At 37.1% G+C, this 11,864-nt stretch overlaps 1 pseudogene; it reads right to left on the minus strand.

Moving 5' to 3' along the window:
- LOC102489807 (non-POU domain-containing octamer-binding protein pseudogene) overlaps nucleotides 1-10,645 on the minus strand; it is a 67,903-nt pseudogene extending 57,258 nt beyond the window's left edge.
- Nucleotides 10,646-11,864: the final 1,219 nt, after the last annotated feature.

Consider the following 11,864-nt stretch of genomic DNA (forward strand, 5'->3'; position numbering starts at 1 on the left):
GTTGTCCAGTATATAAATTAACAATTCACAGTTCACTTAAATGTATAAATTTTATGATATGCTTATTATCTTTAATTACGCTGTTAAAAGAAAGAAACCAGTGCCAGTCAAGTGTCATGTTGGTTAAGGAAGCTGGTCCTACATGGCCAGCTCCCTGGTTCAAGTTCTGACCGGCAGCTTGAGAAAGACACTTCTGGTGCCGTGTGCATACATGCCCAAAATCCTGAGAGGAGAATGGAAAAAGGATCACAGCATGGCCATTTCTCTGATGGGTGATTTCACTTCCCCTTTCTCTGTGTCTCTGGTGGTGAGCACACGTTCCCTAAAGAAAACACACACACACACACACACACACACACACACACACACAAGTATACCATAACACCATCACACACACACACACACACACACACACACACAAGTATACCATAACACCATCATAGTCTTCTAATGTCTTTACATACTACTATGATCAAAGCTTACATTTCAGCTGTGATCAACAGGTCCACATGATCCGGGATCAGCTGCCACTTGATCTCACCTCCAGCCATTCACTTCCTTATCCCTGTGCTCTCTAGGTACATTGGTCACCATGAAGGTCATCAAACTCTAAACTCAGTGTATTTGCATTTGCCTTTTACTGGCTTACAGGTCATCTCTCCAGAGTGCTGCATGGTGAACAGAAGCCACTTGGAAAAAATCTTTCTTAATACCCTCATCTTTCCTTAATCCTCATGCATTTCTTTTTCTTTTTCTTTTTTCTTAAGCATGATTACTTATAAAACATAGTATTTTGCTTAATTGCTTATACTCCATCTTCTTCACTTAAAATGTAGGGTTCCATAATAGTTGAGACTGAATGATCTTAGTCAACTGTGTGACTCCATTATCTAGAATTGTAATTGTAGCTGGCATTCAATTATTTTTGAATAACAAACAAATGACAAAATATAAGGACTATAAATAAATCCTTGATTATTTGAAAGGAACATGTAAGGAAGTGGAATCATATATTATCCTTGGAATAATTTCAAAACTATAGGCATGAATCAGATGATCAAAATATCATCCTGGGCCAGTCAGTGGAATGGTGGTTAAGGTCACTGGATTCCACCAAGCCAAAGATATGGTTCGAGTCCCAGACCTGGGGACTTGAAATAAATGCCAGGTACATGTTTGTGTGTCCAAAACCCCTAAAAGAAAAATGGAAAAGGGATTGTAGTCTGACCATCTCCCAGTGGGAGCTTTCTCACTTTACCTCTCTTTCTCTTTCTTTCTTTCTGACAAGTGCAGGCACATTCTAGCAATAAACTATATATAGATAGATAGATGTCCCAACCCGCGGGGACAGTCAAACAGGTTTCCTGAGTGAAGGAGTGAGAGCCGGGACAAGCGGCGTAGTGTTACAGCAGAGATGACAGTGTCGTCCGTTTATTGTGGGCAGCACGGTACAGCACGGAGATGACGCAGTGTCACAGCTCTTAAGGGTCGCGTCATCCACCGTGAGCAGCACGGAGACGACACAGTGTCACAGCTCTTAAGGGTCGCATCATCCACCGTGAGCAGCACGGAGACGACGCAGTGTCACAGCTCTTCAGGGCCATCAGGAGACGATGTAGTGTTACAGCTCTTCAGGGTCTCCCAGGTTGTCTGGAGACCAGTGGGCCATGATTGGTTGTAAACAGTGGGCCATGATTGGTTGTAAACAGTGGGCCATGATTGGTTGCTTTTGGACCAATCATGAGGTGCCAGATAGGCAAATTTGAGGGATTCTAGTGGCCAATCAGAGCAAGGTTTCGAAGGTCAGGTTTTTTGAAGGGAACCAATCATAGTAATTGTTTGCTCTCTGAGGAACCTTGGCAGACTCGCTGGTGTGCAGCTTCCCACAGATATAGATATAGATAGATATAGATATAGATAGAAATAGATATATATCATCCACTATCAGCTAACTTCCTCATTCTTTTACTTTCAAAAACTGAATTTTCAAAACATTTGACTGTTCTTATTATAACTAGTATTCAGGAAAATAGTGAAAAGTTTAATTTTCTACCTTAGCCAGACACATTTTACACATCAGAAAGGATCAGATGCTTATGCAAAAATGCAACTACAATGTAGCTGTAGATATGACATATTCATATACTGCTCATAATTTCAGAAGGAGCTATTTATAATAGTTCCATGTCTCCACTTTTGGACTACTATAATATATCTCAGTTGTATGATTTTTTAAAAATATATTTAAATCCTTTCACATGCATTATTTATTTGCCTAATAACTTATTTCAGGTCTGTTTGATACTGTATTTGTTTTGTTTTACAATTTGTATTGAGGTATGCAAATTTTTAGTAGTTGGGTATGTGTACTGTAGTTTTTATCTATCAAAATGTATTAATATATTTTTCTTTTATTAAGTTTTTTTATTTATTTTTTAGAGAGATTTTCGCTATAGGGAAGTGTGATTGCTGGAAATACAGAAAGTGAGAAGTCACCCCGCCCAGTGGGGATGCAGAAAGTGAGAAGTTATCCCTCCCCCCAGTGTGGATAGCCATGCCACAGTCCTTTCTTCTCCGGTCTCCTCTAGCCATTTTGGGCATGCATGCACACACACCCAGCACCCAGCATGAGTTTCAAGCTGCTGGGTCTGGGACTCGAACCATGGTCAACTACTTGGGAGTCCAGTCACATAACTATTACGACATCTGGTACCAAGATATTTTTCTATGGGTATATAATTCATTAATTTTAAATTTGATTGTAAATATAATTTATTTATATATGTTCTGCAAATTTCTTTGTAAAATTAGTTAGGCAATAGGAAAAATTAAAAAAAAATCATACTCAGTCACTATTGGTTTTGGTGGTGAGTCATTGATGGCATGTATGAGATGGACTCTATTAATGCTTCAATGTGAATTCAGTTGTCTGCAAAGAGTCTAAAGACCATTCATTCTAAATACAAAGTAGCCAAAGGATGAAGTTCAGCTCCATGTGTTTTTCCTATATAAACTCATTTATGTTACCACATTTGAATTTTAAGACCTTTAAACAAGAAACAGGATTAAAAAATTATTAAGTAAATTGTGAAACATAAAAGAAAGAGAAATTATTATTAATGGTGACTGAGAATATATTCTGCTATTGCCAGAATCTGCCCTGAGAAACTTAAGAATATGTGCATCAAAGAAGGCCTACTTACTTAACTCATTTACTTCATTTAACTATTTCTCTTATCAGAAATACTGACTTCACAAAGAAAGTAAGAAGTCCCCACATAATAGGAATATATTAAATATTATCTACATAAGCCATTTCATTTCTGGTTCTGAACACAGTACCTTATCACTGTTTTAAGTGTGTAAGTATACACACATACACAAATATACACATTATACATGTTCCCTATTCTGTATATATGCATACATTTATACTATATATTGTGCATACACATGGACATATATATATATATATATATATATATATATATATATATATATAATACATCTTTCTTTTTATAACAAAATTTTCTCCTTTTAATTGACAGAGGTCATGAATCCCCTTCAGAGAGAAAGATAGAGACAGAGGGAGAGGGAGAAAGCTCTCCCCAGTAGGTCATGATCATGCCTCAATCCCATCTTCATTTCTACATGCTGTTGGGATTTAGGGCATGCACACACATGTACTCTGAGTATATTTCAAGTCCTCAGGGCCAGGACCCAAATCGCATTAAGCCATGTGCGATCCAGTCCACCCAATCAGTAGGTTAGAGTGGGCCCCTCATAGTATCTTTATTTTTCATCAGTGTGAAATAATACTCTAGATTAATTTTCTTCAACTGTCTCACTGTGCACTCAGTGCCTTTGTCTGTGTGATTCTACTTCACTCTACTTTAAATTTCTGTTTCGTGTTAGCTTATCATTAATTTTCTGAATTGCTTTTCCTTACAAGAATCAACTACTCATACTTAATTGTCAATAAATTGCTAACCTTATTTCCCTTATTGTTTGTTTTATTAAACTGTCTGTCAGCCACATTATGCAAAAATATTTGAAACAGATTGTCTGCAGTTGTGTCGTGTTTTCAACAGATGTTTACTTAATTGGATTTCAAATAATCAGGCCAATTGTGTTAGTTTCACAGAAATATTACAACCATACTTTTTCTCTGTTTGAATTAAGAAATAGCTTTAAAGAAAAAAAAAAATAAGTCCTACATGAGATCTTTCCAATTGCAAGTATATATTATTTATTATAAATCCTGTTTTAATAAAAGTTAAGCATTTCATTTGTTAGTGTCCTTTACATGCTTACAATAGATATATCCATAGCCTGGAGGAAAATTATAGAACTATCAAAAGGAAAAATAAAGTGTCCACAGCACTCAGTCACCATATTATAACACAGTCAAAAGTATGTTTTCTAATATGCACTGATTTTCTTTAATGCTAAGCTTGAGTGTAGATATAAAGACCGTGCTCATCACATTTTAAAAATAACATAGTGTTCTCAGGTTGGCAGATGGTGTGGTGGTTAGGGCAGCTGGATCCCACATGGGTGACTACGTGATTCAAGGCTTGGACCCAGCAGCTTGAAAAACATGCCAAGCATGTGTGAGCACATGCTTAAAGTCCCAAAAGGAAAATGCAGAAGAAGACGTGACCATTCCCCTGGATAATCCTTTCTCACTTTCCCTCTTTCTTTCTATCTGTATCTCTCTTTCTCCAGGGACCACACATACTCTATAAACATATATAGATACATATAGTTTTCTCACATATTTGCAAAGGCTTCAGGATTCCATAGGTTTTGATGACATAATGGTATAAATATAATTCAATGAATTTTACTAAATTTATATGAATTTAAAAATGTAAATGTATAATTGTATCATCTATACTTATATTTTCAGGCCAAATCTTTTCCACCAACTACAGATCTGGGTTTTAAATTACCCTTTTCTATTTTTTGTTTTTTAGAAGTTTTTACCTTAGGGCACATGCACTCCCTGAAGAGAGAGAGGGAAAGACAGGAATAGTGAAAGGGAAAGTAAGAAATCACCTCCCAGACAGGATAGCCAAGCCACAATCCCTTCCCTTCCATTCTCCTCCTAAGACCTTGGGTATGCACGCACCTGCACCCAGCATGAATTTCAAGTCACCAGGTCCAGGACTTGAACCGTGGTTGTCCACATGGGAGTCCAACAATGTAATCGCTAAGCATGTGCCTGCCCCTAATTTACCCTTCTCTTTTCCTTTCTGTCCCCAGTTGGATATCAGTCTTCTGTTCAAAACTTACATGTGTTCCTTTTTCCCCTGTTATGGACTAAATACTTGTGCCTCTGTTCTCCAATTCTTATATTGACACACTTCTCACCAATTTGAGGTGTATTAGAAGTCTGGGCTTTTGGGAATTGACCAGGAGAAAATGAGTTCATGAAAGCCGAGCTCCCATGAATAGAATTAGTGTTCACATAAAACTCCTTAGAGTTTGCCGTTCTCTCCTCTCTGTCATGTGAGCATACATAGGAAGTTGGCAGCTTGTAACTCTCCCCAGATCTTGACCATGCTAGTGCCTTGATCTTGGACTTCCAGCCTCCAAAATTGAGAAAAAACAAATTTCTGTTGTTTATCAGTCATCTACTCCATATTGTTTTGTTCTAACAGTCCAACTGAGACCTACTTCAAGTAAACATCTGAAGTCGTACAACCATGTGGTATGTGTTTTCTTTGCAAAAGTAATCCGAGTTTTCCACTCTGTCCTTTATTCATGTTTTTGCAGTGTGACTTTTCACCTTTTCTAAGAGGTAGAATATGTTTTTCTATCCCTCCTTCTGGATTGGTCTCAGGAGTTTCTTAATCACAAGAAGCTTAATAGAATGTGTCTGAAGTCATGGTCTGAAATTTTTGAGCTTATGCCTCAAAATTTTTTTGCCCATTTCTACCATCCCTCATGGGCATTTGTGTCTCTTATAAAAGGAACTAACTTAGCATTATGGAAAAATAAGAAATCATTTGGAGAAAAGCCCATTATCTCAGCCAAGGACATTCTAGACCAGTCTACAGCCAACCAAGTACTAAATCTCTGAAAAATATACAAACAAATTTGGCCCAGTTGCTTACCTGAGCTACAGCCAAATGCAGACACAAGGGAGTTTAGCCAGACTCTGACGGTCTATCCAAATGGTCCACAAACTCATGAGCAAGATAGTGTTTATCATTTTAGAGTTCATCACAGGGTTTTGACTTGTTTCGGTTTTATGTTCACTGCTATTTCTGCAATATATATCACAGCAGGGTAAGCATAGTAAATAATAATGTATTTTATATTTCACAATTGCTGAAAGTAAATTTCGAATGCCTCACGGCCAAAAATGATGGGTAAGTGAGGCAGTGGATATATTAATTAGCTTAATTTAAACATTCTATATTATGTAAATTAAATCAAAACATCAATTGTGATCATAAATATATATATAATTATTTTGCAATTAAAGTAATATCCATAAAAATAAAATGTATGACATATAAGTGCTCAAAATCATTAAATATGTTTTGATTTTTTAAATTATTAATGCAATATTTTCAATAGAATATGTGACTTTTAAATGGTTGACATTAATTTTACTGAAGTTTCCTTTTTCTAAATACAATTTGAATACTCACACTTTATTCATTTTAGGCAAAAGGGTGCTAACTATAAGTTTTAAGACCTTTAATGCACTTCAGAATAGCAAAACATTAAATCATATAATTTAAACATGAGAATATAGGATTCACAATAGTCATGAATAAAAAGAGTATAAAGGATACAGAAATTTGGCAGGTCAAAACGGTGGTAAAAAGTTTAATGAAATATATTTGATTACATCTTAGCAATTCTTCATCTAAGTAGATATCTAAGATGAACTCTTTGAACATGCCTAACATTTGCTAGATTGTCTAACCATCAGTTTACTTTTTGGATGTGTGGTTGTAGAAGAATCCGATGTTTTATTACCTTATTATAAATCATAGAAAGCAAAATTTCCATCACAAGGGAGATAGAAAGGAACGATTTCCTGGATAGTGTAGTAAAGATTTCAGACAAAATCTGAGCCTCCATGTAAATTATGAGATCACCCAAAGGAAGAGACAAAATATGTTTTTCCAAATTCTAATTTAATCAAAGTCTTTTAACAAGCTGAGGCACATTTACTCAAGAATTATATCTGAACTTCAGTAAGAACATCAAGTTTCATGGTATTTTAGCTTGCCTATTTCCCCTACCTTCTCACAGCTATGTGGGAGTTTTTAGTATCAATAGACAGCTTCACAGACAGGTAGCGGTGAATGTGTGATGGCTACTGAAAGGGTCAGGGAGTCTTTGAACCTCTTATAACCCCCTTCCCCAAGACAAGTGTACCTATCTGAATAGATGAATAACTTCGGGCTGCAAAGTTATTATATTTGACACTGTAATGATGAATACATGACACAATATATTTGTCAAAATCGAAAAAGAAATGCTACAGCAAAATTGTAAATCTTACTATATGCAAACTTAAAAAATGAATTACAAAGTTGGAGGATAACAGGATGGAATAAAGAATATCACAAAAGAACTGAACTTTAGTATAATATAAAACAATATCATAGAAGATGATATTGGAAAAATGACTTAGGTAATGGAAATGAGTGGAGACTGTAAGATTATGGACAAAAAGAACTGGGTCCAGCAGATGGTACAGTGGTTACATTGCTGGACTCCCATGGAACCTACTATGGTTTGAGTCCTGGACTCCATCACTATAAAGTCTCACTAGACATGTGTGCGTGCATGGCCCATGATCCCAGGAGGAGCCTGGAAGAGAAGGGATTACAGCATGGCCATACTCCCAGGGGGGTGATTTCTCACTTTCCTTCTCTCTCTTTCTCTCTCTCTCGCTCTCACTCTCGCTCTCGCTCTCTCTCGTGACCTGATATGTCCTAGGGCAAAAACTTCTGGAAAAAAAAAAAAAAAAGTGGGGGAAAAAGGATCAGCAGACAAGCCGCATATTCTGGTTGGCGAAGTTGTTCCTCTGAAGGCTGGGTTAACAATGTTGTAGTCACAATTCCATACTGTGAATAAGTAAGTAAATTGAGGTGGGTGCTGAGAGCTAGCTTTCTCACTTGGAGAGGAAGGTTACCGACAAGCAGGATCAGGCAAATTAGAGTAAACCAGTGTTTCTGGATTAAGTACACACATGTGCACATACACAGATGAACTCTGTTTGCTGAGAGGACTAAGGAACAATGGGATCTCAACAACAATAAGTCCACCCAACACCCAGATCTTGCTTTCAAAAATAATGGCCCCATTGAATGAACAAGGTATCCTTGAGGGAAATTGCAAATTCTGGGATTGGGTCAGGAAATACACAAACTGAACCTAGAGAATCCTGTGCACCAGAAAGGAAAGATATACTAGAACAACAAGACAAAAATAAAACTGGTGAAAGTATGTCAAAAGGACACAGGATCCAATTAAAAGAACTTCTAATGGTCAAAGCTGGAAGACCTTGAACAGCAAATAAATACATATTATATCACATACAAAGTAAGTATCTGTGAGTCCATTGTGACTGCTAGAAATGACTGGATAAATTATCAATTGGGATGAAGGGAAAAACAAAATTCCCAGTTAGAAGAATTTCAAAGTAACTTATGTTGATACTTTCCCTCAAAACACAGCTCTCCACTCTTATGTGTAAAATACACATAAGGATTTAATCCAGAACAGCACTGTTAGGAAAGTGTGGAAAATTAATAACTTTACAGTAGAGATCCTGACAAATATTACCTCAGCCAGGTGATCAAGGTCAACACACACAGCTATAAATCATGTTGATAGTATATACCCTTGATAGTATGTGATGAGGAAAAGTTCGTTAATTCAGTTTCTTCCTTCTAAAAACCCATAACCCCAGTCTAACTGGTAGGAAGACATCAAACGGCAGCTAAGGAAGGGGCTTTCTACAAAATGTCCATCTAGTGCTCTTCAAAACCATCAAAGTCTTTCAAAACAAAGAGTCCAAAAAACTGTCATGACCATAAGACCACTAAGATATACTAAATAAAGATGATAAAAGTGTGGCATAGGGACCAGCATTTAGTGTAATGGCTATGTTGCTGGACTCCCATGTAGTCAGCTGTGGTTTGAGTCCCAGACCCAGTGGCTTAAACTCACGCGGGGTGCATGCGCGTGCATGCCCAAGATCCCAAGAGGAGAATGAAGGAGAAGGGATTGCAGCATGGTCATCCACCCCCAGGGGATAATTTCTCGCTTTCTTTCTCTCTGTCTTTCTGGAGAGTGCATGAGCCCTATAGCAAAAACCTCTCAAAACTACAACAACAACAACAAAACAAGAACAACAAAAAAAAAAAAAAAAAAAAAGTTTTTAATTTAAAATTGACACTTTTTATTCGTGCATAAACTCTAGAAGTGTTTCAGTTGGTAGTCTTTATAATATTTTATTCGAGCATCTGAGCATTCAATTTTATCATCTCTGATTCACAGAAGAATAAAATTTGGTCCAGCTGGTTTGTTAACCAACATCAAATCATGATGAATTATTTACATTAGTCTCTATTTAAAACAAACTAAACAAACTATAGAAAGCTAAGAAATATATAAAAATTCAATGTTCAAGAATTAAAAGTTATCTTTAGACTTGTATTCAGTTACATTAAGATAGAATACTGGGACCAGCAGTTAGCTTGATGGCTATGTCTCTGGACTTCCACGTATTCGACCGCAGTTTGAGTCCTGGACCCAGTGGCTTAAACACACGCTGGGCACGTGAGCGTGCGTGCCCAAGATCCCAAGAGGATAAAGAAGGAGAAGGGATTGCTGCATGGCCATCTCCCCTGGAGGGTGATTTCTCGCTTTCTGTCTCTCTGTCTCTCTCTGTATGTCTGGCGAGCGCACGTGCCCTATAGCAAAAACTTCTCAAAAAAATAATAATAATTTTTAAAAAAGGTATTAGAATACTACCTGATACTACTTGACAAGTTTGAAATAGTAAACACATCAAAATAATCTAGTATAGAATTCTTTTTTTAAAATGTATTTTTTTGTGTTAATACAGAAGTCTGCTTTGTCAAAAATGTATCTTTTTTTCTATACATTTCTTATATGATTTGTGAATATTACTGCTTACTAAGGAATAAAATATGTGTGCTGGGACTTCTGTGTGGACAGCACCTGATTTCACTTTTTATCTTACTTAAGTGCGAACACTGGGAAATTAGAAAGTACATACTCGAACCCTCTTGTACCTAGAAATTTCACTTACAAGCTTTCATCTACATTTTGAGACATGGAAGTAAATATGAGTGACTGGCTATTATACTGCAGTCCTTGACTGCTTCTGGCGAGCAGGTGCTGCCCAAATGGGATCCATAATGGAGGTGGGAGCCGTCTCTGGATGTTCCTCCACTCTCCACCGTGGCTTCCCAGGTATGAGGCGCAGCACTGGCAGCAGCAAAGTCGTTTGCTTATAGTTTATCTGTAATATGATTAGACTGGGATGTAGTATCACCTCCTGCTGAGTCACTTCCACTTCCGGAGTGTGTTTGGAGTCTTTCCAGGCAGAATAGAGTCTGCTTTTGGTTTCCCTCCTCATCTATTTGTAAGCACCTTGCATTAAATCCCCACCAATTTAAATTCCTAGATTGGTTTGTTTTCTTTTCCCAACTGATACATTGCATATATTTATTTATAAATGTTCTGATTTGAGTTAAAAATAGATGTATGCATCTTGAGAGTTAGCATTGAGGTAATGTGTGCTGTTCTAGAAAAGCTGGATCCCACATGGCCACTGCAGTTCAAATTCCAGGCTGGTCAGCCTAGAACATGCTGGACCTTCACACAAGTGCCCAGGACCCAATGAACTGGGGTCTGGAGGACTGAAACAGGAGTGTGGCATGACCAGACTCTGAAGAGGGTAACTCTCTCTCTCTCTTGCTCTTTTGCTCTCTCTTTTTCACTCTTGTGTGTGCATGTATGTGCTGTATCATTAATAAAGTAAATACACACACACATATATATCTTAAAGTTGTACTAAAACCTTAAGATATGTACAAAACACTACCTAATTATATCTGCTATTGAAGGTAATACTGTAGGGTTATACCCTTATATTCTTTCCGTGTAGAAAATAATATTATGCTTTATAGAGTCAAAAGCCGTGAGATCATTAACTGACCCTATAGTACCTGTTGGCCCCTGCAGGCAGCCCAGGTTTTACCTTAAATGCAGTTCAGAGAAGCAGCATACTTAAAACATTAGCATTTATTTTACGACCATTTATTTTCAACTGGTATCCCCCAACCTCTCCAACATTTCCTTATATTAGTTATTAGCAAAAAAAATGTGACACAATCTCTATCTGATTGTATGATTCATGAGGTTTTCAGTTATTTCTGGATTTCTGGTCTAACAGTATCACTTCATATGCTTATAAATATCCCTTCTAGTCTCTAACACCTACATGAAAAATATGTTAGAGTCAAACGAAAGATAACATTTTCTTCTCTTCACTCTCACAACATCGTAATTGCAGAGGCTGTAACTGCCCTGGGTGGAAAGGCAGTGCGTATTGTCGGAGGATCCTCAGGGAACACAGACTAAGACCATCTGCCCTTCACACTAGCGTAAATGCCTGAGATCACTGACTCCGACAGAGTAAGAGGGAAGTTTAAGTAATTCTATTTTCAGGCCATTTCGTACTTCACAGAAATCCTGTCTGATGCTCAGTTTCTTGAATTTATCTTTCATGATTTAGATATCCATTCTAGTCACGCCTCATTTCTGTTTTATGATACAAAGAAAAATAAAACCTT

Source organism: Tupaia chinensis, unplaced genomic scaffold (assembly GCF_000334495.1).
Source record: "Tupaia chinensis unplaced genomic scaffold, TupChi_1.0 Scaffold000033_1, whole genome shotgun sequence".
NCBI lineage: Eukaryota > Metazoa > Chordata > Mammalia > Scandentia > Tupaiidae > Tupaia > Tupaia belangeri.